The sequence below is a fragment of the Hoplias malabaricus genome, unplaced genomic scaffold (genome assembly GCF_029633855.1).
Source record: "Hoplias malabaricus isolate fHopMal1 unplaced genomic scaffold, fHopMal1.hap1 scaffold_69, whole genome shotgun sequence".
NCBI classification, from domain to species: Eukaryota; Metazoa; Chordata; class Actinopteri; order Characiformes; family Erythrinidae; genus Hoplias; species Hoplias malabaricus.
In genome coordinates this window covers 169,097-185,731 of record NW_027100977.1, presented here as the reverse complement: position 1 = coordinate 185,731, position 16,635 = coordinate 169,097, and the positions used below count along the sequence as shown (strand labels likewise).

At 41.0% G+C, this 16,635-nt stretch overlaps 47 non-coding genes and 4 pseudogenes across 47 annotated transcripts; all 51 read left to right on the top strand.

Moving 5' to 3' along the window:
- The first annotated feature begins 126 nt into the window (after positions 1-126).
- LOC136683525 (5S ribosomal RNA) lies at positions 127-245 on the top strand. The gene has a single exon (XR_010799093.1). It is a non-coding gene; the product is annotated as a 5S ribosomal RNA (ribosomal RNA).
- A 205-nt stretch (positions 246-450) lies between these two features.
- Positions 451-569, top strand: LOC136683524 (5S ribosomal RNA). Its single transcript, XR_010799092.1, has one exon. It is a non-coding gene; the product is annotated as a 5S ribosomal RNA (ribosomal RNA).
- Positions 570-771: 202 nt separating this feature from the next.
- LOC136683523 (5S ribosomal RNA) lies at positions 772-890 on the top strand. Its single transcript, XR_010799091.1, has one exon. It is a non-coding gene; the product is annotated as a 5S ribosomal RNA (ribosomal RNA).
- A 224-nt stretch (positions 891-1,114) lies between these two features.
- Positions 1,115-1,233, top strand: LOC136683522 (5S ribosomal RNA). The gene has a single exon (XR_010799090.1). It is a non-coding gene; the product is annotated as a 5S ribosomal RNA (ribosomal RNA).
- A 222-nt stretch (positions 1,234-1,455) lies between these two features.
- Positions 1,456-1,574, top strand: LOC136683521 (5S ribosomal RNA). The gene has a single exon (XR_010799089.1). It is a non-coding gene; the product is annotated as a 5S ribosomal RNA (ribosomal RNA).
- Positions 1,575-1,777: 203 nt separating this feature from the next.
- On the top strand, positions 1,778-1,896 carry LOC136683520 (5S ribosomal RNA). Its single transcript, XR_010799088.1, has one exon. It is a non-coding gene; the product is annotated as a 5S ribosomal RNA (ribosomal RNA).
- Positions 1,897-2,099: 203 nt separating this feature from the next.
- LOC136683165 (5S ribosomal RNA) lies at positions 2,100-2,218 on the top strand (annotated as a pseudogene).
- Positions 2,219-2,420: 202 nt separating this feature from the next.
- On the top strand, positions 2,421-2,539 carry LOC136683518 (5S ribosomal RNA). The gene has a single exon (XR_010799086.1). It is a non-coding gene; the product is annotated as a 5S ribosomal RNA (ribosomal RNA).
- Positions 2,540-2,761: 222 nt separating this feature from the next.
- On the top strand, positions 2,762-2,880 carry LOC136683517 (5S ribosomal RNA). Its single transcript, XR_010799085.1, has one exon. It is a non-coding gene; the product is annotated as a 5S ribosomal RNA (ribosomal RNA).
- A 203-nt stretch (positions 2,881-3,083) lies between these two features.
- LOC136683516 (5S ribosomal RNA) lies at positions 3,084-3,202 on the top strand. Its single transcript, XR_010799084.1, has one exon. It is a non-coding gene; the product is annotated as a 5S ribosomal RNA (ribosomal RNA).
- Positions 3,203-3,405: 203 nt separating this feature from the next.
- Positions 3,406-3,524, top strand: LOC136683515 (5S ribosomal RNA). The gene has a single exon (XR_010799083.1). It is a non-coding gene; the product is annotated as a 5S ribosomal RNA (ribosomal RNA).
- A 203-nt stretch (positions 3,525-3,727) lies between these two features.
- Positions 3,728-3,846, top strand: LOC136683513 (5S ribosomal RNA). The gene has a single exon (XR_010799082.1). It is a non-coding gene; the product is annotated as a 5S ribosomal RNA (ribosomal RNA).
- Positions 3,847-4,049: 203 nt separating this feature from the next.
- On the top strand, positions 4,050-4,168 carry LOC136683512 (5S ribosomal RNA). Its single transcript, XR_010799081.1, has one exon. It is a non-coding gene; the product is annotated as a 5S ribosomal RNA (ribosomal RNA).
- A 202-nt stretch (positions 4,169-4,370) lies between these two features.
- Positions 4,371-4,489, top strand: LOC136683511 (5S ribosomal RNA). The gene has a single exon (XR_010799080.1). It is a non-coding gene; the product is annotated as a 5S ribosomal RNA (ribosomal RNA).
- A 202-nt stretch (positions 4,490-4,691) lies between these two features.
- On the top strand, positions 4,692-4,810 carry LOC136683510 (5S ribosomal RNA). The gene has a single exon (XR_010799079.1). It is a non-coding gene; the product is annotated as a 5S ribosomal RNA (ribosomal RNA).
- Positions 4,811-5,015: 205 nt separating this feature from the next.
- On the top strand, positions 5,016-5,134 carry LOC136683509 (5S ribosomal RNA). Its single transcript, XR_010799078.1, has one exon. It is a non-coding gene; the product is annotated as a 5S ribosomal RNA (ribosomal RNA).
- A 202-nt stretch (positions 5,135-5,336) lies between these two features.
- Positions 5,337-5,455, top strand: LOC136683508 (5S ribosomal RNA). Its single transcript, XR_010799077.1, has one exon. It is a non-coding gene; the product is annotated as a 5S ribosomal RNA (ribosomal RNA).
- Positions 5,456-5,680: 225 nt separating this feature from the next.
- Positions 5,681-5,799, top strand: LOC136683506 (5S ribosomal RNA). Its single transcript, XR_010799075.1, has one exon. It is a non-coding gene; the product is annotated as a 5S ribosomal RNA (ribosomal RNA).
- Positions 5,800-6,021: 222 nt separating this feature from the next.
- Positions 6,022-6,140, top strand: LOC136683505 (5S ribosomal RNA). Its single transcript, XR_010799074.1, has one exon. It is a non-coding gene; the product is annotated as a 5S ribosomal RNA (ribosomal RNA).
- A 203-nt stretch (positions 6,141-6,343) lies between these two features.
- LOC136683504 (5S ribosomal RNA) lies at positions 6,344-6,462 on the top strand. The gene has a single exon (XR_010799073.1). It is a non-coding gene; the product is annotated as a 5S ribosomal RNA (ribosomal RNA).
- Positions 6,463-6,665: 203 nt separating this feature from the next.
- Positions 6,666-6,784, top strand: LOC136683503 (5S ribosomal RNA). The gene has a single exon (XR_010799072.1). It is a non-coding gene; the product is annotated as a 5S ribosomal RNA (ribosomal RNA).
- A 203-nt stretch (positions 6,785-6,987) lies between these two features.
- Positions 6,988-7,106, top strand: LOC136683502 (5S ribosomal RNA). Its single transcript, XR_010799071.1, has one exon. It is a non-coding gene; the product is annotated as a 5S ribosomal RNA (ribosomal RNA).
- A 202-nt stretch (positions 7,107-7,308) lies between these two features.
- Positions 7,309-7,427, top strand: LOC136683500 (5S ribosomal RNA). The gene has a single exon (XR_010799069.1). It is a non-coding gene; the product is annotated as a 5S ribosomal RNA (ribosomal RNA).
- Positions 7,428-7,629: 202 nt separating this feature from the next.
- LOC136683499 (5S ribosomal RNA) lies at positions 7,630-7,748 on the top strand. Its single transcript, XR_010799068.1, has one exon. It is a non-coding gene; the product is annotated as a 5S ribosomal RNA (ribosomal RNA).
- Positions 7,749-7,950: 202 nt separating this feature from the next.
- On the top strand, positions 7,951-8,069 carry LOC136683497 (5S ribosomal RNA). Its single transcript, XR_010799067.1, has one exon. It is a non-coding gene; the product is annotated as a 5S ribosomal RNA (ribosomal RNA).
- Positions 8,070-8,290: 221 nt separating this feature from the next.
- Positions 8,291-8,409, top strand: LOC136683496 (5S ribosomal RNA). The gene has a single exon (XR_010799066.1). It is a non-coding gene; the product is annotated as a 5S ribosomal RNA (ribosomal RNA).
- A 203-nt stretch (positions 8,410-8,612) lies between these two features.
- On the top strand, positions 8,613-8,731 carry LOC136683495 (5S ribosomal RNA). The gene has a single exon (XR_010799065.1). It is a non-coding gene; the product is annotated as a 5S ribosomal RNA (ribosomal RNA).
- Positions 8,732-8,934: 203 nt separating this feature from the next.
- Positions 8,935-9,053, top strand: LOC136683493 (5S ribosomal RNA). The gene has a single exon (XR_010799063.1). It is a non-coding gene; the product is annotated as a 5S ribosomal RNA (ribosomal RNA).
- A 202-nt stretch (positions 9,054-9,255) lies between these two features.
- On the top strand, positions 9,256-9,374 carry LOC136683492 (5S ribosomal RNA). Its single transcript, XR_010799062.1, has one exon. It is a non-coding gene; the product is annotated as a 5S ribosomal RNA (ribosomal RNA).
- Positions 9,375-9,576: 202 nt separating this feature from the next.
- On the top strand, positions 9,577-9,695 carry LOC136683491 (5S ribosomal RNA). The gene has a single exon (XR_010799061.1). It is a non-coding gene; the product is annotated as a 5S ribosomal RNA (ribosomal RNA).
- A 202-nt stretch (positions 9,696-9,897) lies between these two features.
- Positions 9,898-10,016, top strand: LOC136683490 (5S ribosomal RNA). Its single transcript, XR_010799060.1, has one exon. It is a non-coding gene; the product is annotated as a 5S ribosomal RNA (ribosomal RNA).
- A 221-nt stretch (positions 10,017-10,237) lies between these two features.
- LOC136683489 (5S ribosomal RNA) lies at positions 10,238-10,356 on the top strand. Its single transcript, XR_010799059.1, has one exon. It is a non-coding gene; the product is annotated as a 5S ribosomal RNA (ribosomal RNA).
- Positions 10,357-10,559: 203 nt separating this feature from the next.
- On the top strand, positions 10,560-10,678 carry LOC136683488 (5S ribosomal RNA). Its single transcript, XR_010799058.1, has one exon. It is a non-coding gene; the product is annotated as a 5S ribosomal RNA (ribosomal RNA).
- Positions 10,679-10,881: 203 nt separating this feature from the next.
- On the top strand, positions 10,882-11,000 carry LOC136683487 (5S ribosomal RNA). The gene has a single exon (XR_010799057.1). It is a non-coding gene; the product is annotated as a 5S ribosomal RNA (ribosomal RNA).
- A 203-nt stretch (positions 11,001-11,203) lies between these two features.
- LOC136683486 (5S ribosomal RNA) lies at positions 11,204-11,322 on the top strand. The gene has a single exon (XR_010799056.1). It is a non-coding gene; the product is annotated as a 5S ribosomal RNA (ribosomal RNA).
- A 202-nt stretch (positions 11,323-11,524) lies between these two features.
- LOC136683485 (5S ribosomal RNA) lies at positions 11,525-11,643 on the top strand. The gene has a single exon (XR_010799055.1). It is a non-coding gene; the product is annotated as a 5S ribosomal RNA (ribosomal RNA).
- A 202-nt stretch (positions 11,644-11,845) lies between these two features.
- LOC136683484 (5S ribosomal RNA) lies at positions 11,846-11,964 on the top strand. Its single transcript, XR_010799054.1, has one exon. It is a non-coding gene; the product is annotated as a 5S ribosomal RNA (ribosomal RNA).
- A 202-nt stretch (positions 11,965-12,166) lies between these two features.
- On the top strand, positions 12,167-12,285 carry LOC136683481 (5S ribosomal RNA). The gene has a single exon (XR_010799052.1). It is a non-coding gene; the product is annotated as a 5S ribosomal RNA (ribosomal RNA).
- Positions 12,286-12,508: 223 nt separating this feature from the next.
- Positions 12,509-12,627, top strand: LOC136683480 (5S ribosomal RNA). The gene has a single exon (XR_010799051.1). It is a non-coding gene; the product is annotated as a 5S ribosomal RNA (ribosomal RNA).
- Positions 12,628-12,829: 202 nt separating this feature from the next.
- Positions 12,830-12,948, top strand: LOC136682970 (5S ribosomal RNA; annotated as a pseudogene).
- A 202-nt stretch (positions 12,949-13,150) lies between these two features.
- On the top strand, positions 13,151-13,269 carry LOC136683479 (5S ribosomal RNA). Its single transcript, XR_010799050.1, has one exon. It is a non-coding gene; the product is annotated as a 5S ribosomal RNA (ribosomal RNA).
- A 202-nt stretch (positions 13,270-13,471) lies between these two features.
- On the top strand, positions 13,472-13,590 carry LOC136683478 (5S ribosomal RNA). The gene has a single exon (XR_010799049.1). It is a non-coding gene; the product is annotated as a 5S ribosomal RNA (ribosomal RNA).
- A 202-nt stretch (positions 13,591-13,792) lies between these two features.
- Positions 13,793-13,911, top strand: LOC136683477 (5S ribosomal RNA). The gene has a single exon (XR_010799048.1). It is a non-coding gene; the product is annotated as a 5S ribosomal RNA (ribosomal RNA).
- A 203-nt stretch (positions 13,912-14,114) lies between these two features.
- LOC136683476 (5S ribosomal RNA) lies at positions 14,115-14,233 on the top strand. Its single transcript, XR_010799047.1, has one exon. It is a non-coding gene; the product is annotated as a 5S ribosomal RNA (ribosomal RNA).
- A 202-nt stretch (positions 14,234-14,435) lies between these two features.
- On the top strand, positions 14,436-14,554 carry LOC136683475 (5S ribosomal RNA). Its single transcript, XR_010799046.1, has one exon. It is a non-coding gene; the product is annotated as a 5S ribosomal RNA (ribosomal RNA).
- Positions 14,555-14,757: 203 nt separating this feature from the next.
- Positions 14,758-14,876, top strand: LOC136683474 (5S ribosomal RNA). Its single transcript, XR_010799045.1, has one exon. It is a non-coding gene; the product is annotated as a 5S ribosomal RNA (ribosomal RNA).
- Positions 14,877-15,096: 220 nt separating this feature from the next.
- On the top strand, positions 15,097-15,215 carry LOC136683473 (5S ribosomal RNA). Its single transcript, XR_010799044.1, has one exon. It is a non-coding gene; the product is annotated as a 5S ribosomal RNA (ribosomal RNA).
- A 202-nt stretch (positions 15,216-15,417) lies between these two features.
- On the top strand, positions 15,418-15,526 carry LOC136683170 (5S ribosomal RNA; annotated as a pseudogene).
- A 202-nt stretch (positions 15,527-15,728) lies between these two features.
- LOC136683472 (5S ribosomal RNA) lies at positions 15,729-15,847 on the top strand. Its single transcript, XR_010799043.1, has one exon. It is a non-coding gene; the product is annotated as a 5S ribosomal RNA (ribosomal RNA).
- Positions 15,848-16,049: 202 nt separating this feature from the next.
- On the top strand, positions 16,050-16,168 carry LOC136683666 (5S ribosomal RNA; annotated as a pseudogene).
- A 202-nt stretch (positions 16,169-16,370) lies between these two features.
- On the top strand, positions 16,371-16,489 carry LOC136683470 (5S ribosomal RNA). Its single transcript, XR_010799041.1, has one exon. It is a non-coding gene; the product is annotated as a 5S ribosomal RNA (ribosomal RNA).
- The last annotated feature ends 146 nt before the right edge of the window (positions 16,490-16,635 follow it).

The window sequence follows — 16,635 nt, the reverse complement described above, 5'->3', positions numbered from 1 at the left end:
AACGAACTGGAAAGCCAATCATTTTTATTTGAGGTGTCAGGTGGTCTACCGTTTACAGGCAGCTCTAAAACAAGTATTACTCTTAGAAGAGTATTTAGAAATAGTCTTCTACAGCCCGCAATGATCGCTTACGGCCATACCACTCCTTGAAAGCCCGATCTCGTCTGATCTCGGAAGCGAAGAAGAGTTGGGCCTAGTTAGTACTTGGATGGGAGACTGCCTGGGAATACTAGGTGCTGTAAGCTTTTTAGCTTAAGCTTCTATTATAAAGGCAGTAACCACAGTCATTTAAACACAAGAGAAGAAGAAAACTTAAGAAAAAAAAACGAACTGGAAAGCCAATCATTTTCATTTGAGGTGTCAGGTGGTCTACCGTTTACAGGCAGCTCTAAAACAAGTATTACTCTTAGAAGAGTATTTAGAAATAGTCTTCTACAGCCCGCAGTGATCGCTTACGGCCATACCACTCCTTGAAAGCCCGATCTCGTCTGATCTCGGAAGCGAAGAAGAGTTGGGCCTAGTTAGTACTTGGATGGGAGACTGCCTGGGAATACTAGGTGCTGTAAGCTTTTTAGCTTAAGCTTCTATTATAAAGGCAGTAACCACAGTCATTTAAACACAAGAGAAGAAGAAACTTAAAAAAAAAACGAACTGGAAAGCCAATCATTTTTATTTGAGGTGTCAGGTGGTCTACCGTTTACAGGCAGCTCTAAAACAAGTATTACTCTTAGAAGAGTATATAGAAATAGTCTTCTACAGCCAGCAGTGATCGCTTACGGCCATACCACTCCTTGAAAGCCCGATCTCGTCTGATCTCGGAAGCGAAGAAGAGTTGGGCCTAGTTAGTACTTGGATGGGAGACTGCCTGGGAATACTAGGTGCTGTAAGCTTTTTAGCTTAAGCTTCTATTATAAAGGCAGTTACCACAGTCATTTAAACACAAGAGAAGAAGGAAACACTAGAGAAAAAAAAAACAACAACAAAAAAAAACGAACTGGAAAGCCAACCATTTTTATTTGAGGTGTCAGGTGGTCTACCGTTTACAGGCAGCTCTAAAACAAGTATTACTCTTAGAAGAGTATATAGAAATAGTCTTCTACAGCCAGCAGTGATCGCTTACGGCCATACCACTCCTTGAAAGCCCGATCTCGTCTGATCTCGGAAGCGAAGAAGAGTTGGGCCTAGTTAGTACTTGGATGGGAGACTGCCTGGGAATACTAGGTGCTGTAAGCTTTTTAGCTTAAGCTTCTATTATAAAGGCAGTAACCACAGTCATTTAAACACAAGAGAAGAAGAAAACTTAAGAAAAAAAAAACAACAACAAAAAAAAACGAACTGGAAAGCCAATCATTTTTATTTGAGGTGTCAGGTGGTCTACCGTTTACAGGCAGCTCTAAAACAAGTATTACTCTTAGAAGAGTATTTAGAAATAGTCTTCTACAGCCCGCAGTGATCGCTTACGGCCATACCACTCCTTGAAAGCCCGATCTCGTCTGATCTCGGAAGCGAAGAAGAGTTGGGCCTAGTTAGTACTTGGATGGGAGACTGCCTGGGAATACTAGGTGCTGTAAGCTTTTTAGCTTAAGCTTCTATTATAAAGGCAGTAACCACAGTCATTTAAACACAAGAGAAGAAGAAACTTAAAAAAAAAAACGAACTGGAAAGCCAATCATTTTTATTTGAGGTGTCAGGTGGTCTACCGTTTACAGGCAGCTCTAAAACAAGTATTACTCTTAGAAGAGTATTTAGAAATAGTCTTCTACAGCCCGCAGTGATCGCTTACGGCCATACCACTCCTTGAAAGCCCGATCTCGTCTGATCTCGGAAGCGAAGAAGAGTTGGGCCTAGTTAGTACTTGGATGGGAGACTGCCTGGGAATACTAGGTGCTGTAAGCTTTTTAGCTTAAGCTTCTATTATAAAGGCAGTAACCACAGTCATTTAAACACAAGAGAAGAAGAAACTTAAAAAAAAAAACGAACTGGAAAGCCAATCATTTTTATTTGAGGTGTCAGGTGGTCTACCGTTTACAGGCAGCTCTAAAACAAGTATTACTCTTAGAAGAGTATTTAGAAATAGTCTTCTACAGCCCGCAGTGATCGCTTACGGCCATACCACTCCTTGAAAGCCCGATCTCGTCTGATCTCGGAAGCGAAGAAGAGTTTGGCCTAGTTAGTACTTGGATCGGAGACTGCCTGGGAATACTAGGTGCTGTAAGCTTTTTAGCTTAAGCTTCTATTATAAAGGCAGTAACCACAGTCATTTAAACACAAGAGAAGAAGAAACTTAAAAAAAAAACGAACTGGAAAGCCAATCATTTTTATTTGAGGTGTCAGGTGGTCTACCGTTTACAGGCAGCTCTAAAACAAGTATTACTCTTAGAAGAGTATATAGAAATAGTCTTCTACAGCCAGCAGTGATCGCTTACGGCCATACCACTCCTTGAAAGCCCGATCTCGTCTGATCTCGGAAGCGAAGAAGAGTTGGGCCTAGTTAGTACTTGGATGGGAGACTGCCTGGGAATACTAGGTGCTGTAAGCTTTTTAGCTTAAGCTTCTATTATAAAGGCAGTAACCACAGTCATTTAAACACAAGAGAAGAAGAAAACTTAAGAAAAAAAAAACAACAACAAAAAAAAACGAACTGGAAAGCCAATCATTTTTATTTGAGGTGTCAGGTGGTCTACCGTTTACAGGCAGCTCTAAAACAAGTATTACTCTTAGAAGAGTATTTAGAAATAGTCTTCTACAGCCCGCAGTGATCGCTTACGGCCATACCACTCCTTGAAAGCCCGATCTCGTCTGATCTCGGAAGCGAAGAAGAGTTGGGCCTAGTTAGTACTTGGATGGGAGACTGCCTGGGAATACTAGGTGCTGTAAGCTTTTTAGCTTAAGCTTCTATTATAAAGGCAGTAACCACAGTCATTTAAACACAAGAGAAGAAGAAACTTAAAAAAAAAAACGAACTGGAAAGCCAATCATTTTTATTTGAGGTGTCAGGTGGTCTACCGTTTACAGGCAGCTCTAAAACAAGTATTACTCTTAGAAGAGTATTTAGAAATAGTCTTCTACAGCCCGCAGTAATCGCTTACGGCCATACCACTCCTTGAAAGCCCGATCTCGTCTGATCTCGGAAGCGAAGAAGAGTTGGGCCTAGTTAGTACTTGGATGGGAGACTGCCTGGGAATACTAGGTGCTGTAAGCTTTTTAGCTTAAGCTTCTATTATAAAGGCAGTAACCACAGTCATTTAAACACAAGAGAAGAAGAAACTTAAAAAAAAAAACGAACTGGAAAGCCAATCATTTTTATTTGAGGTGTCAGGTGGTCTACCGTTTACAGGCAGCTCTAAAACAAGTATTACTCTTAGAAGAGTATTTAGAAATAGTCTTCTACAGCCCGCAGTGATCGCTTACGGCCATACCACTCCTTGAAAGCCCGATCTCGTCTGATCTCGGAAGCGAAGAAGAGTTGGGCCTAGTTAGTACTTGGATGGGAGACTGCCTGGGAATACTAGGTGCTGTAAGCTTTTTAGCTTAAGCTTCTATTATAAAGGCAGTAACCACAGTCATTTAAACACAAGAGAAGAAGAAACTTAAAAAAAAAAACGAACTGGAAAGCCAATCATTTTTATTTGAGGTGTCAGGTGGTCTACCGTTTACAGGCAGCTCTAAAACAAGTATTACTCTTAGAAGAGTATTTAGAAATAGTCTTCTACAGGCCGCAGTGATCGCTTACGGCCATACCACTCCTTGAAAGCCCGATCTCGTCTGATCTCGGAAGCGAAGAAGAGTTGGGCCTAGTTAGTACTTGGATGGGAGACTGCCTGGGAATACTAGGTGCTGTAAGCTTTTTAGCTTAAGCTTCTATTATAAAGGCAGTAACCACAGTCATTTAAACACAAGAGAAGAAGAAACTTAAAAAAAAAAACGAACTGGAAAGCCAATCATTTTTATTTGAGGTGTCAGGTGGTCTACCGTTTACAGGCAGCTCTAAAACAAGTATTACTCTTAGAAGAGTATATAGAAATAGTCTTCTACAGCCAGCAGTGATCGCTTACGGCCATACCACTCCTTGAAAGCCCGATCTCGTCTGATCTCGGAAGCGAAGAAGAGTTGGGCCTAGTTAGTACTTGGATGGGAGACTGCCTGGGAATACTAGGTGCTGTAAGCTTTTTAGCTTAAGCTTCTATTATAAAGGCAGTAACCACAGTCATTTAAACACAAGAGAAGAAGAAACTTAAAAAAAAAACGATCTGGAAAGCCAATCATTTTTATTTGAGGTGTCAGGTGGTCTACCGTTTACAGGCAGCTCTAAAACAAGTATTACTCTTAGAAGAGTATATAGAAATAGTCTTCTACAGCCAGCAGTGATCGCTTACGGCCATACCACTCCTTGAAAGCCCGATCTCGTCTGATCTCGGAAGCGAAGAAGAGTTGGGCCTAGTTAGTACTTGGATGGGAGACTGCCTGGGAATACTAGGTGCTGTAAGCTTTTTAGCTTAAGCTTCTATTATAAAGGCAGTAACCACAGTCATTTAAACACAAGAGAAGAAGAAACTTAAAAAAAAAACGATCTGGAAAGCCAATCATTTTTATTTGAGGTGTCAGGTGGTCTACCGTTTACAGGCAGCTCTAAAACAAGTATTACTCTTAGAAGAGTATATAGAAATAGTCTTCTACAGCCAGCAGTGATCGCTTACGGCCATACCACTCCTTGAAAGCCCGATCTCGTCTGATCTCGGAAGCGAAGAAGAGTTGGGCCTAGTTAGTACTTGGATGGGAGACTGCCTGGGAATACTAGGTGCTGTAAGCTTTTTAGCTTAAGCTTCTATTATAAAGGCAGTAACCACAGTCATTTAAACACAAGAGAAGAAGAAAACTTAAGAAAAAAAAACGAACTGGAAAGCCAATCATTTTCATTTGAGGTGTCAGGTGGTCTACCGTTTACAGGCAGCTCTAAAACAAGTATTACTCTTAGAAGAGTATTTAGAAATAGTCTTCTACAGCCCGCAGTGATCGCTTACGGCCATACCACTCCTTGAAAGCCCGATCTCGTCTGATCTCGGAAGCGAAGAAGAGTTGGGCCTAGTTAGTACTTGGATGGGAGACTGCCTGGGAATACTAGGTGCTGTAAGCTTTTTAGCTTAAGCTTCTATTATAAAGGCAGTAACCACAGTCATTTAAACACAAGAGAAGAAGAAACTTAAAAAAAAAACGAACTGGAAAGCCAATCATTTTTATTTGAGGTGTCAGGTGGTCTACCGTTTACAGGCAGCTCTAAAACAAGTATTACTCTTAGAAGAGTATATAGAAATAGTCTTCTACAGCCAGCAGTGATCGCTTACGGCCATACCACTCCTTGAAAGCCCGATCTCGTCTGATCTCGGAAGCGAAGAAGAGTTGGGCCTAGTTAGTACTTGGATGGGAGACTGCCTGGGAATACTAGGTGCTGTAAGCTTTTTAGCTTAAGCTTCTATTATAAAGGCAGTTACCACAGTCATTTAAACACAAGAGAAGAAGGAAACACTAGAGAAAAAAAAAACAACAACAAAAAAAAAACGAACTGGAAAGCCAATCATTTTTATTTGAGGTGTCAGGTGGTCTACCGTTTACAGGCAGCTCTAAAACAAGTATTACTCTTAGAAGAGTATATAGAAATAGTCTTCTACAGCCAGCAGTGATCGCTTACGGCCATACCACTCCTTGAAAGCCCGATCTCGTCTGATCTCGGAAGCGAAGAAGAGTTGGGCCTAGTTAGTACTTGGATGGGAGACTGCCTGGGAATACTAGGTGCTGTAAGCTTTTTAGCTTAAGCTTCTATTATAAAGGCAGTAACCACAGTCATTTAAACACAAGAGAAGAAGAAAACTTAAGAAAAAAAAAACAACAACAAAAAAAAACGAACTGGAAAGCCAATCATTTTTATTTGAGGTGTCAGGTGGTCTACCGTTTACAGGCAGCTCTAAAACAAGTATTACTCTTAGAAGAGTATTTAGAAATAGTCTTCTACAGCCCGCAGTGATCGCTTACGGCCATACCACTCCTTGAAAGCCCGATCTCGTCTGATCTCGGAAGCGAAGAAGAGTTGGGCCTAGTTAGTACTTGGATGGGAGACTGCCTGGGAATACTAGGTGCTGTAAGCTTTTTAGCTTAAGCTTCTATTATAAAGGCAGTAACCACAGTCATTTAAACACAAGAGAAGAAGAAACTTAAAAAAAAAAACGAACTGGAAAGCCAATCATTTTTATTTGAGGTGTCAGGTGGTCTACCGTTTACAGGCAGCTCTAAAACAAGTATTACTCTTAGAAGAGTATTTAGAAATAGTCTTCTACAGCCCGCAGTGATCGCTTACGGCCATACCACTCCTTGAAAGCCCGATCTCGTCTGATCTCGGAAGCGAAGAAGAGTTGGGCCTAGTTAGTACTTGGATGGGAGACTGCCTGGGAATACTAGGTGCTGTAAGCTTTTTAGCTTAAGCTTCTATTATAAAGGCAGTAACCACAGTCATTTAAACACAAGAGAAGAAGAAACTTAAAAAAAAAAACGAACTGGAAAGCCAATCATTTTTATTTGAGGTGTCAGGTGGTCTACCGTTTACAGGCAGCTCTAAAACAAGTATTACTCTTAGAAGAGTATTTAGAAATAGTCTTCTACAGCCCGCAGTGATCGCTTACGGCCATACCACTCCTTGAAAGCCCGATCTCGTCTGATCTCGGAAGCGAAGAAGAGTTGGGCCTAGTTAGTACTTGGATGGGAGACTGCCTGGGAATACTAGGTGCTGTAAGCTTTTTAGCTTAAGCTTCTATTATAAAGGCAGTAACCACAGTCATTTAAACACAAGAGAAGAAGAAACTTAAAAAAAAAAACGAACTGGAAAGCCAATCATTTTTATTTGAGGTGTCAGGTGGTCTACCGTTTACAGGCAGCTCTAAAACAAGTATTACTCTTAGAAGAGTATATAGAAATAGTCTTCTACAGCCAGCAGTGATCGCTTACGGCCATACCACTCCTTGAAAGCCCGATCTCGTCTGATCTCGGAAGCGAAGAAGAGTTGGGCCTAGTTAGTACTTGGATGGGAGACTGCCTGGGAATACTAGGTGCTGTAAGCTTTTTAGCTTAAGCTTCTATTATAAAGGCAGTAACCACAGTCATTTAAACACAAGAGAAGAAGAAACTTAAAAAAAAAACGATCTGGAAAGCCAATCATTTTTATTTGAGGTGTCAGGTGGTCTACCGTTTACAGGCAGCTCTAAAACAAGTATTACTCTTAGAAGAGTATATAGAAATAGTCTTCTACAGCCAGCAGTGATCGCTTACGGCCATACCACTCCTTGAAAGCCCGATCTCGTCTGATCTCGGAAGCGAAGAAGAGTTGGGCCTAGTTAGTACTTGGATGGGAGACTGCCTGGGAATACTAGGTGCTGTAAGCTTTTTAGCTTAAGCTTCTATTATAAAGGCAGTAACCACAGTCATTTAAACACAAGAGAAGAAGAAACTTAAAAAAAAAACGATCTGGAAAGCCAATCATTTTTATTTGAGGTGTCAGGTGGTCTACCGTTTACAGGCAGCTCTAAAACAAGTATTACTCTTAGAAGAGTATGTAGAAATAGTCTTCTACAGCCAGCAGTGATCGCTTACGGCCATACCACTCCTTGAAAGCCCGATCTCGTCTGATCTCGGAAGCGAAGAAGAGTTGGGCCTAGTTAGTACTTGGATGGGAGACTGCCTGGGAATACTAGGTGCTGTAAGCTTTTTAGCTTAAGCTTCTATTATAAAGGCAGTAACCACAGTCATTTAAACACAAGAGAAGAAGAAACTTAAAAAAAAAACGAACTGGAAAGCCAATCATTTTTATTTGAGGTGTCAGGTGGTCTACCGTTTACAGGCAGCTCTAAAACAAGTATTACTCTTAGAAGAGTATATAGAAATAGTCTTCTACAGCCAGCAGTGATCGCTTACGGCCATACCACTCCTTGAAAGCCCGATCTCGTCTGATCTCGGAAGCGAAGAAGAGTTGGGCCTAGTTAGTACTTGGATGGGAGACTGCCTGGGAATACTAGGTGCTGTAAGCTTTTTAGCTTAAGCTTCTATTATAAAGGCAGTAACCACAGTCATTTAAACACAAGAGAAGAAGAAAACTTAAGAAAAAAAAAACAACAACAAAAAAAACGAACTGGAAAGCCAATCATTTTTATTTGAGGTGTCAGGTGGTCTACCGTTTACAGGCAGCTCTAAAACAAGTATTACTCTTAGAAGAGTATTTAGAAATAGTCTTCTACAGCCCGCAGTGATCGCTTACGGCCATACCACTCCTTGAAAGCCCGATCTCGTCTGATCTCGGAAGCGAAGAAGAGTTGGGCCTAGTTAGTACTTGGATGGGAGACTGCCTGGGAATACTAGGTGCTGTAAGCTTTTTAGCTTAAGCTTCTATTATAAAGGCAGTAACCACAGTCATTTAAACACAAGAGAAGAAGAAACTTAAAAAAAAAAACGAACTGGAAAGCCAATCATTTTTATTTGAGGTGTCAGGTGGTCTACCGTTTACAGGCAGCTCTAAAACAAGTATTACTCTTAGAAGAGTATTTAGAAATAGTCTTCTACAGCCCGCAGTGATCGCTTACGGCCATACCACTCCTTGAAAGCCCGATCTCGTCTGATCTCGGAAGCGAAGAAGAGTTGGGCCTAGTTAGTACTTGGATGGGAGACTGCCTGGGAATACTAGGTGCTGTAAGCTTTTTAGCTTAAGCTTCTATTATAAAGGCAGTAACCACAGTCATTTAAACACAAGAGAAGAAGAAACTTAAAAAAAAAAACGAACTGGAAAGCCAATCATTTTTATTTGAGGTGTCAGGTGGTCTACCGTTTACAGGCAGCTCTAAAACAAGTATTACTCTTAGAAGAGTATATAGAAATAGTCTTCTACAGCCAGCAGTGATCGCTTACGGCCATACCACTCCTTGAAAGCCCGATCTCGTCTGATCTCGGAAGCGAAGAAGAGTTGGGCCTAGTTAGTACTTGGATGGGAGACTGCCTGGGAATACTAGGTGCTGTAAGCTTTTTAGCTTAAGCTTCTATTATAAAGGCAGTAACCACAGTCATTTAAACACAAGAGAAGAAGAAACTTAAAAAAAAAACGATCTGGAAAGCCAATCATTTTTATTTGAGGTGTCAGGTGGTCTACCGTTTACAGGCAGCTCTAAAACAAGTATTACTCTTAGAAGAGTATATAGAAATAGTCTTCTACAGCCAGCAGTGATCGCTTACGGCCATACCACTCCTTGAAAGCCCGATCTCGTCTGATCTCGGAAGCGAAGAAGAGTTGGGCCTAGTTAGTACTTGGATGGGAGACTGCCTGGGAATACTAGGTGCTGTAAGCTTTTTAGCTTAAGCTTCTATTATAAAGGCAGTAACCACAGTCATTTAAACACAAGAGAAGAAGAAACTTAAAAAAAAAACGATCTGGAAAGCCAATCATTTTTATTTGAGGTGTCAGGTGGTCTACCGTTTACAGGCAGCTCTAAAACAAGTATTACTCTTAGAAGAGTATGTAGAAATAGTCTTCTACAGCCAGCAGTGATCGCTTACGGCCATACCACTCCTTGAAAGCCCGATCTCGTCTGATCTCGGAAGCGAAGAAGAGTTGGGCCTAGTTAGTACTTGGATGGGAGACTGCCTGGGAATACTAGGTGCTGTAAGCTTTTTAGCTTAAGCTTCTATTATAAAGGCAGTAACCACAGTCATTTAAACACAAGAGAAGAAGAAACTTAAAAAAAAAACGAACTGGAAAGCCAATCATTTTTATTTGAGGTGTCAGGTGGTCTACCGTTTACAGGCAGCTCTAAAACAAGTATTACTCTTAGAAGAGTATATAGAAATAGTCTTCTACAGCCAGCAGTGATCGCTTACGGCCATACCACTCCTTGAAAGCCCGATCTCGTCTGATCTCGGAAGCGAAGAAGAGTTGGGCCTAGTTAGTACTTGGATGGGAGACTGCCTGGGAATACTAGGTGCTGTAAGCTTTTTAGCTTAAGCTTCTATTATAAAGGCAGTAACCACAGTCATTTAAACACAAGAGAAGAAGAAAACTTAAGAAAAAAAAACAACAACAAAAAAAAACGAACTGGAAAGCCAATCATTTTTATTTGAGGTGTCAGGTGGTCTACCGTTTACAGGCAGCTCTAAAACAAGTATTACTCTTAGAAGAGTATTTAGAAATAGTCTTCTACAGCCCGCAGTGATCGCTTACGGCCATACCACTCCTTGAAAGCCCGATCTCGTCTGATCTCGGAAGCGAAGAAGAGTTGGGCCTAGTTAGTACTTGGATGGGAGACTGCCTGGGAATACTAGGTGCTGTAAGCTTTTTAGCTTAAGCTTCTATTATAAAGGCAGTAACCACAGTCATTTAAACACAAGAGAAGAAGAAACTTAAAAAAAAAAACGAACTGGAAAGCCAATCATTTTTATTTGAGGTGTCAGGTGGTCTACCGTTTACAGGCAGCTCTAAAACAAGTATTACTCTTAGAAGAGTATTTAGAAATAGTCTTCTACAGCCCGCAGTGATCGCTTACGGCCATACCACTCCTTGAAAGCCCGATCTCGTCTGATCTCGGAAGCGAAGAAGAGTTGGGCCTAGTTAGTACTTGGATGGGAGACTGCCTGGGAATACTAGGTGCTGTAAGCTTTTTAGCTTAAGCTTCTATTATAAAGGCAGTAACCACAGTCATTTAAACACAAGAGAAGAAGAAACTTAAAAAAAAAAACGAACTGGAAAGCCAATCATTTTTATTTGAGGTGTCAGGTGGTCTACCGTTTACAGGCAGCTCTAAAACAAGTATTACTCTTAGAAGAGTATTTAGAAATAGTCTTCTACAGCCCGCAGTGATCGCTTACGGCCATACCACTCCTTGAAAGCCCGATCTCGTCTGATCTCGGAAGCGAAGAAGAGTTGGGCCTAGTTAGTACTTGGATGGGAGACTGCCTGGGAATACTAGGTGCTGTAAGCTTTTTAGCTTAAGCTTCTATTATAAAGGCAGTAACCACAGTCATTTAAACACAAGAGAAGAAGAAACTTAAAAAAAAAAACGAACTGGAAAGCCAATCATTTTTATTTGAGGTGTCAGGTGGTCTACCGTTTACAGGCAGCTCTAAAACAAGTATTACTCTTAGAAGAGTATATAGAAATAGTCTTCTACAGCCAGCAGTGATCGCTTACGGCCATACCACTCCTTGAAAGCCCGATCTCGTCTGATCTCGGAAGCGAAGAAGAGTTGGGCCTAGTTAGTACTTGGATGGGAGACTGCCTGGGAATACTAGGTGCTGTAAGCTTTTTAGCTTAAGCTTCTATTATAAAGGCAGTAACCACAGTCATTTAAACACAAGAGAAGAAGAAACTTAAAAAAAAAACGATCTGGAAAGCCAATCATTTTTATTTGAGGTGTCAGGTGGTCTACCGTTTACAGGCAGCTCTAAAACAAGTATTACTCTTAGAAGAGTATATAGAAATAGTCTTCTACAGCCAGCAGTGATCGCTTACGGCCATACCACTCCTTGAAAGCCCGATCTCGTCTGATCTCGGAAGCGAAGAAGAGTTGGGCCTAGTTAGTACTTGGATGGGAGACTGCCTGGGAATACTAGGTGCTGTAAGCTTTTTAGCTTAAGCTTCTATTATAAAGGCAGTAACCACAGTCATTTAAACACAAGAGAAGAAGAAACTTAAAAAAAAAACGATCTGGAAAGCCAATCATTTTTATTTGAGGTGTCAGGTGGTCTACCGTTTACAGGCAGCTCTAAAACAAGTATTACTCTTAGAAGAGTATGTAGAAATAGTCTTCTACAGCCAGCAGTGATCGCTTACGGCCATACCACTCCTTGAAAGCCCGATCTCGTCTGATCTCGGAAGCGAAGAAGAGTTGGGCCTAGTTAGTACTTGGATGGGAGACTGCCTGGGAATACTAGGTGCTGTAAGCTTTTTAGCTTAAGCTTCTATTATAAAGGCAGTAACCACAGTCATTTAAACACAAGAGAAGAAGAAACTTAAAAAAAAAACGAACTGGAAAGCCAATCATTTTTATTTGAGGTGTCAGGTGGTCTACCGTTTACAGGCAGCTCTAAAACAAGTATTACTCTTAGAAGAGTATATAGAAATAGTCTTCTACAGCCAGCAGTGATCGCTTACGGCCATACCACTCCTTGAAAGCCCGATCTCGTCTGATCTCGGAAGCGAAGAAGAGTTGGGCCTAGTTAGTACTTGGATGGGAGACTGCCTGGGAATACTAGGTGCTGTAAGCTTTTTAGCTTAAGCTTCTATTATAAAGGCAGTAACCACAGTCATTTAAACACAAGAGAAGAAGAAAACTTAAGAAAAAAAAAACAACAACAAAAAAAAAACGAACTGGAAAGCCAATCATTTTTATTTGAGGTGTCAGGTGGTCTACCGTTTACAGGCAGCTCTAAAACAAGTATTACTCTTAGAAGAGTATATAGAAATAGTCTTCTACAGCCAGCAGTGATCGCTTACGGCCATACCACTCCTTGAAAGCCCGATCTCGTCTGATCTCGGAAGCGAAGAAGAGTTGGGCCTAGTTAGTACTTGGATGGGAGACTGCCTGGGAATACTAGGTGCTGTAAGCTTTTTAGCTTAAGCTTCTATTATAAAGGCAGTAACCACAGTCATTTAAACACAAGAGAAGAAGAAACTTAAAAAAAAAACGAACTGGAAAGCCAATCATTTTTATTTGAGGTGTCAGGTGGTCTACCGTTTACAGGCAGCTCTAAAACAAGTATTACTCTTAGAAGAGTATATAGAAATAGTCTTCTACAGCCAGCAGTGATCGCTTACGGCCATACCACTCCTTGAAAGCCCGATCTTGTCTGATCTCGGAAGCGAAGAAGAGTTGGGCCTAGTTAGTACTTGGATGGGAGACTGCCTGGGAATACTAGGTGCTGTAAGCTTTTTAGCTTAAGCTTCTATTATAAAGGCAGTAACCACAGTCATTTAAACACAAGAGAAGAAGAAACTTAAAAAAAAAACGAACTGGAAAGCCAATCATTTTTATTTGAGGTGTCAGGTGGTCTACCGTTTACAGGCAGCTCTAAAACAAGTATTACTCTTAGAAGAGTATATAGAAATAGTCTTCTACAGCCAGCAGTGATCGCTTACGGCCATACCACTCCTTGAAAGCCCGATCTCGTCTGATCTCGGAAGCGAAGAAGAGTTGGGCCTAGTTAGTACTTGGATGGGAGACTGCCTGGGAATACTAGGTGCTGTAAGCTTTTTAGCTTAAGCTTCTATTATAAAGGCAGTAACCACAGTCATTTAAACACAAGAGAAGAAGAAACTTAAAAAAAAAACGAACTGGAAAGCCAATCATTTTTATTTGAGGTGTCAGGTGGTCTACCGTTTACAGGCAGCTCTAAAACAAGTATTACTCTTAGAAGAGTATATAGAAATAGTCTTCTACAGCCAGCAGTGATCGCTTACGGCCATACCACTCCTTGAAAGCCCGATCTCGTCTGATCTCGGAAGCGAAGAAGAGTTGGGCCTAGTTAGTACTTGGATGGGAGACTGCCTGGGAATACTAGGTGCTGTAAGCTTTTTAGCTTAAGCTTCTATTATAAAGGCAGTAACCACAGTCATTTAAACACAAGAGAAGAAGAAACTTAAAAAAAAAACGAACTGGAAAGCCAATCATTTTTATTTGAGGTGTCAGGTGGTCTACCGTTTACAGGCAGCTCTAAAACAAGTATTACTCTTAGAAGAGTATATAGAAATAGTCTTCTACAGCCAGCAGTGATCGCTTACGGCCATACCACTCCTTGAAAGCCCGATCTCGTCTGATCTCGGAAGCGAAGAAGAGTTGGGCCTAGTTAGTACTTGGATGGGAGACTGCCTGGGAATACTAGGTGCTGTAAGCTTTTTAGCTTAAGCTTCTATTATAAAGGCAGTAACCACAGTCATTTAAACACAAGAGAAGAAGAAACTTAAAAAAAAAAACGAACTGGAAAGCCAATCATTTTTATTTGAGGTGTCAGGTGGTCTACCGTTTACAGGCAGCTCTAAAACAAGTATTACTCTTAGAAGAGTATATAGAAATAGTCTTCTACAGCCAGCAGTGATCGCTTACGGCCATACCACTCCTTGAAAGCCCGATCTCGTCTGATCTCGGAAGCGAAGAAGAGTTGGGCCTAGTTAGTACTTGGATGGGAGACTGCCTGGGAATACTAGGTGCTGTAAGCTTTTTAGCTTAAGCTTCTATTATAAAGGCAGTAACCACAGTCATTTAAACACAAGAGAAGAAGAAACTTAAAAAAAAAACGAACTGGAAAGCCAATCATTTTTATTTGAGGTGTCAGGTGGTCTACCGTTTACAGGCAGCTCTAAAACAAGTATTACTCTTAGAAGAGTATATAGAAATAGTCTTCTACAGCCAGCAGTGATCGCTTACGGCCATACCACTCCTTGAAAGCCCGATCTCGTCTGATCTCGGAAGCGAAGAAGAGTTGGGCCTAGTTAGTACTTGGATGGGAGACTGCCTGGGAATACTAGGTGCTGTAAGCTTTTTAGCTTAAGCTTCTATTATAAAGGCAGTAACCACAGTCATTTAAACACAAGAGAAGAAGAAACTTAAAAAAAAAAACGAACTGGAAAGCCAATCATTTTTATTTGAGGTGTCAGGTGGTCTACCGTTTACAGGCAGCTCTAAAACAAGTATTACTCTTAGAAGAGTATATAGAAATAGTCTTCTACAGCCAGCAGTGATCGCTTACGGCCATACCACTCCTTGAAAGCCCGATCTCGTCTGATCTCGGAAGCGAAGAAGAGTTGGGCCTAGTTAGTACTTGGATGGGAGACTGCCTGGGAATACTAGGTGCTGTAAGCTTTTTAGCTTAAGCTTCTATTATAAAGGCAGTAACCACAGTCATTTAAACACAAGAGAAGAAGAAAACTTAAGAAAAAAAAACAACAACAAAAAAAACGAACTGGAAAGCCAATCATTTTTATTTGAGGTGTCAGGTGGTCTACCGTTTACAGGCAGCTCTAAAACAAGTATTACTCTTAGAAGAGTATTTAGAAATAGTCTTCTACAGCCCGCAGTGATCGCTTACGGCCATACCACTCCTTGAAAGCCCGATCTCGTCTGATCTCGGAAGCGAAGAAGAGTTGGGCCTAGTTAGTACTTGGATGGGAGACTGCCTGGGAATACTAGGTGCTGTAAGCTTTTTAGCTTAAGCTTCTATTATAAAGGCAGTAACCACAGTCATTTAAACACAAGAGAAGAAGAAACTTAAAAAAAAAACGAACTGGAAAGCCAATCATTTTTATTTGAGGTGTCAGGTGGTCTACCGTTTACAGGCAGCTCTAAAACAAGTATTACTCTTAGAAGAGTATATAGAAATAGTCTTCTACAGCCAGCAGTGATCGCTTACGGCCATACCACTCCTTGAAAGCCTGATCTCGGAAGCGAAGAAGAGTTGGGCCTAGTTAGTACTTGGATGGGAGACTGCCTGGGAATACTAGGTGCTGTAAGCTTTTTAGCTTAAGCTTCTATTATAAAGGCAGTAACCACAGTCATTTAAACACAAGAGAAGAAGAAACTTAAAAAAAAAACGAACTGGAAAGCCAATCATTTTTATTTGAGGTGTCAGGTGGTCTACCGTTTACAGGCAGCTCTAAAACAAGTATTACTCTTAGAAGAGTATATAGAAATAGTCTTCTACAGCCAGCAGTGATCGCTTACGGCCATACCACTCCTTGAAAGCCCGATCTCGTCTGATCTCGGAAGCGAAGAAGAGTTGGGCCTAGTTAGTACTTGGATGGGAGACTGCCTGGGAATACTAGGTGCTGTAAGCTTTTTAGCTTAAGCTTCTATTATAAAGGCAGTAACCACAGTCATTTAAACACAAGAGAAGAAGAAACTTAAAAAAAAAACGAACTGGAAAGCCAATCATTTTTATTTGAGGTGTCAGGTGGTCTACCGTTTACAGGCAGCTCTAAAACAAGTATTACTCTTAGAAGAGTATATAGAAATAGTCTTCTACAGCCAGCAGTGATCGCTTACGGCCATACCACTCCTTGAAAGCCCGATCTCGCCTGATCTCGGAAGCGAAGAAGAGTTGGGCCTAGTTAGTACTTGGATGGGAGACTGCCTGGGAATACTAGGTGCTGTAAGCTTTTTAGCTTAAGCTTCTATTATAAAGGCAGTAACCACAGTCATTTAAACACAAGAGAAGAAGAAACTTAAAAAAAAAACGAACTGGAAAGCCAATCATTTTTATTTGAGGTGTCAGGTGGTCTACCGTTTACAGGCAGCTCTAAAACAAGTATTACTCTTAGAAGAGTATATAGAAATAGTCTTCTACAGCCAGCAGTGATCGCTTACGGCCATACCACTCCTTGAAAGCCCGATCTCGTCTGATCTCGGAAGCGAAGAAGAGTTGGGCCTAGTTAGTACTTGGATGGGAGACTGCCTGGGAATACTAGGTGCTGTAAGCTTTTTAGCTTAAGCTTCTATTATAAAGGCAGTAACCACAGTCATTTAAACACAAGAGAAGAAGAAACTTAAAAAAAAAACGAACTGGAAAGCCAATCATTTTTATTTGAGGTGTCAGGTGGTCTACCGTTTACAGGCAGCTCTAAAA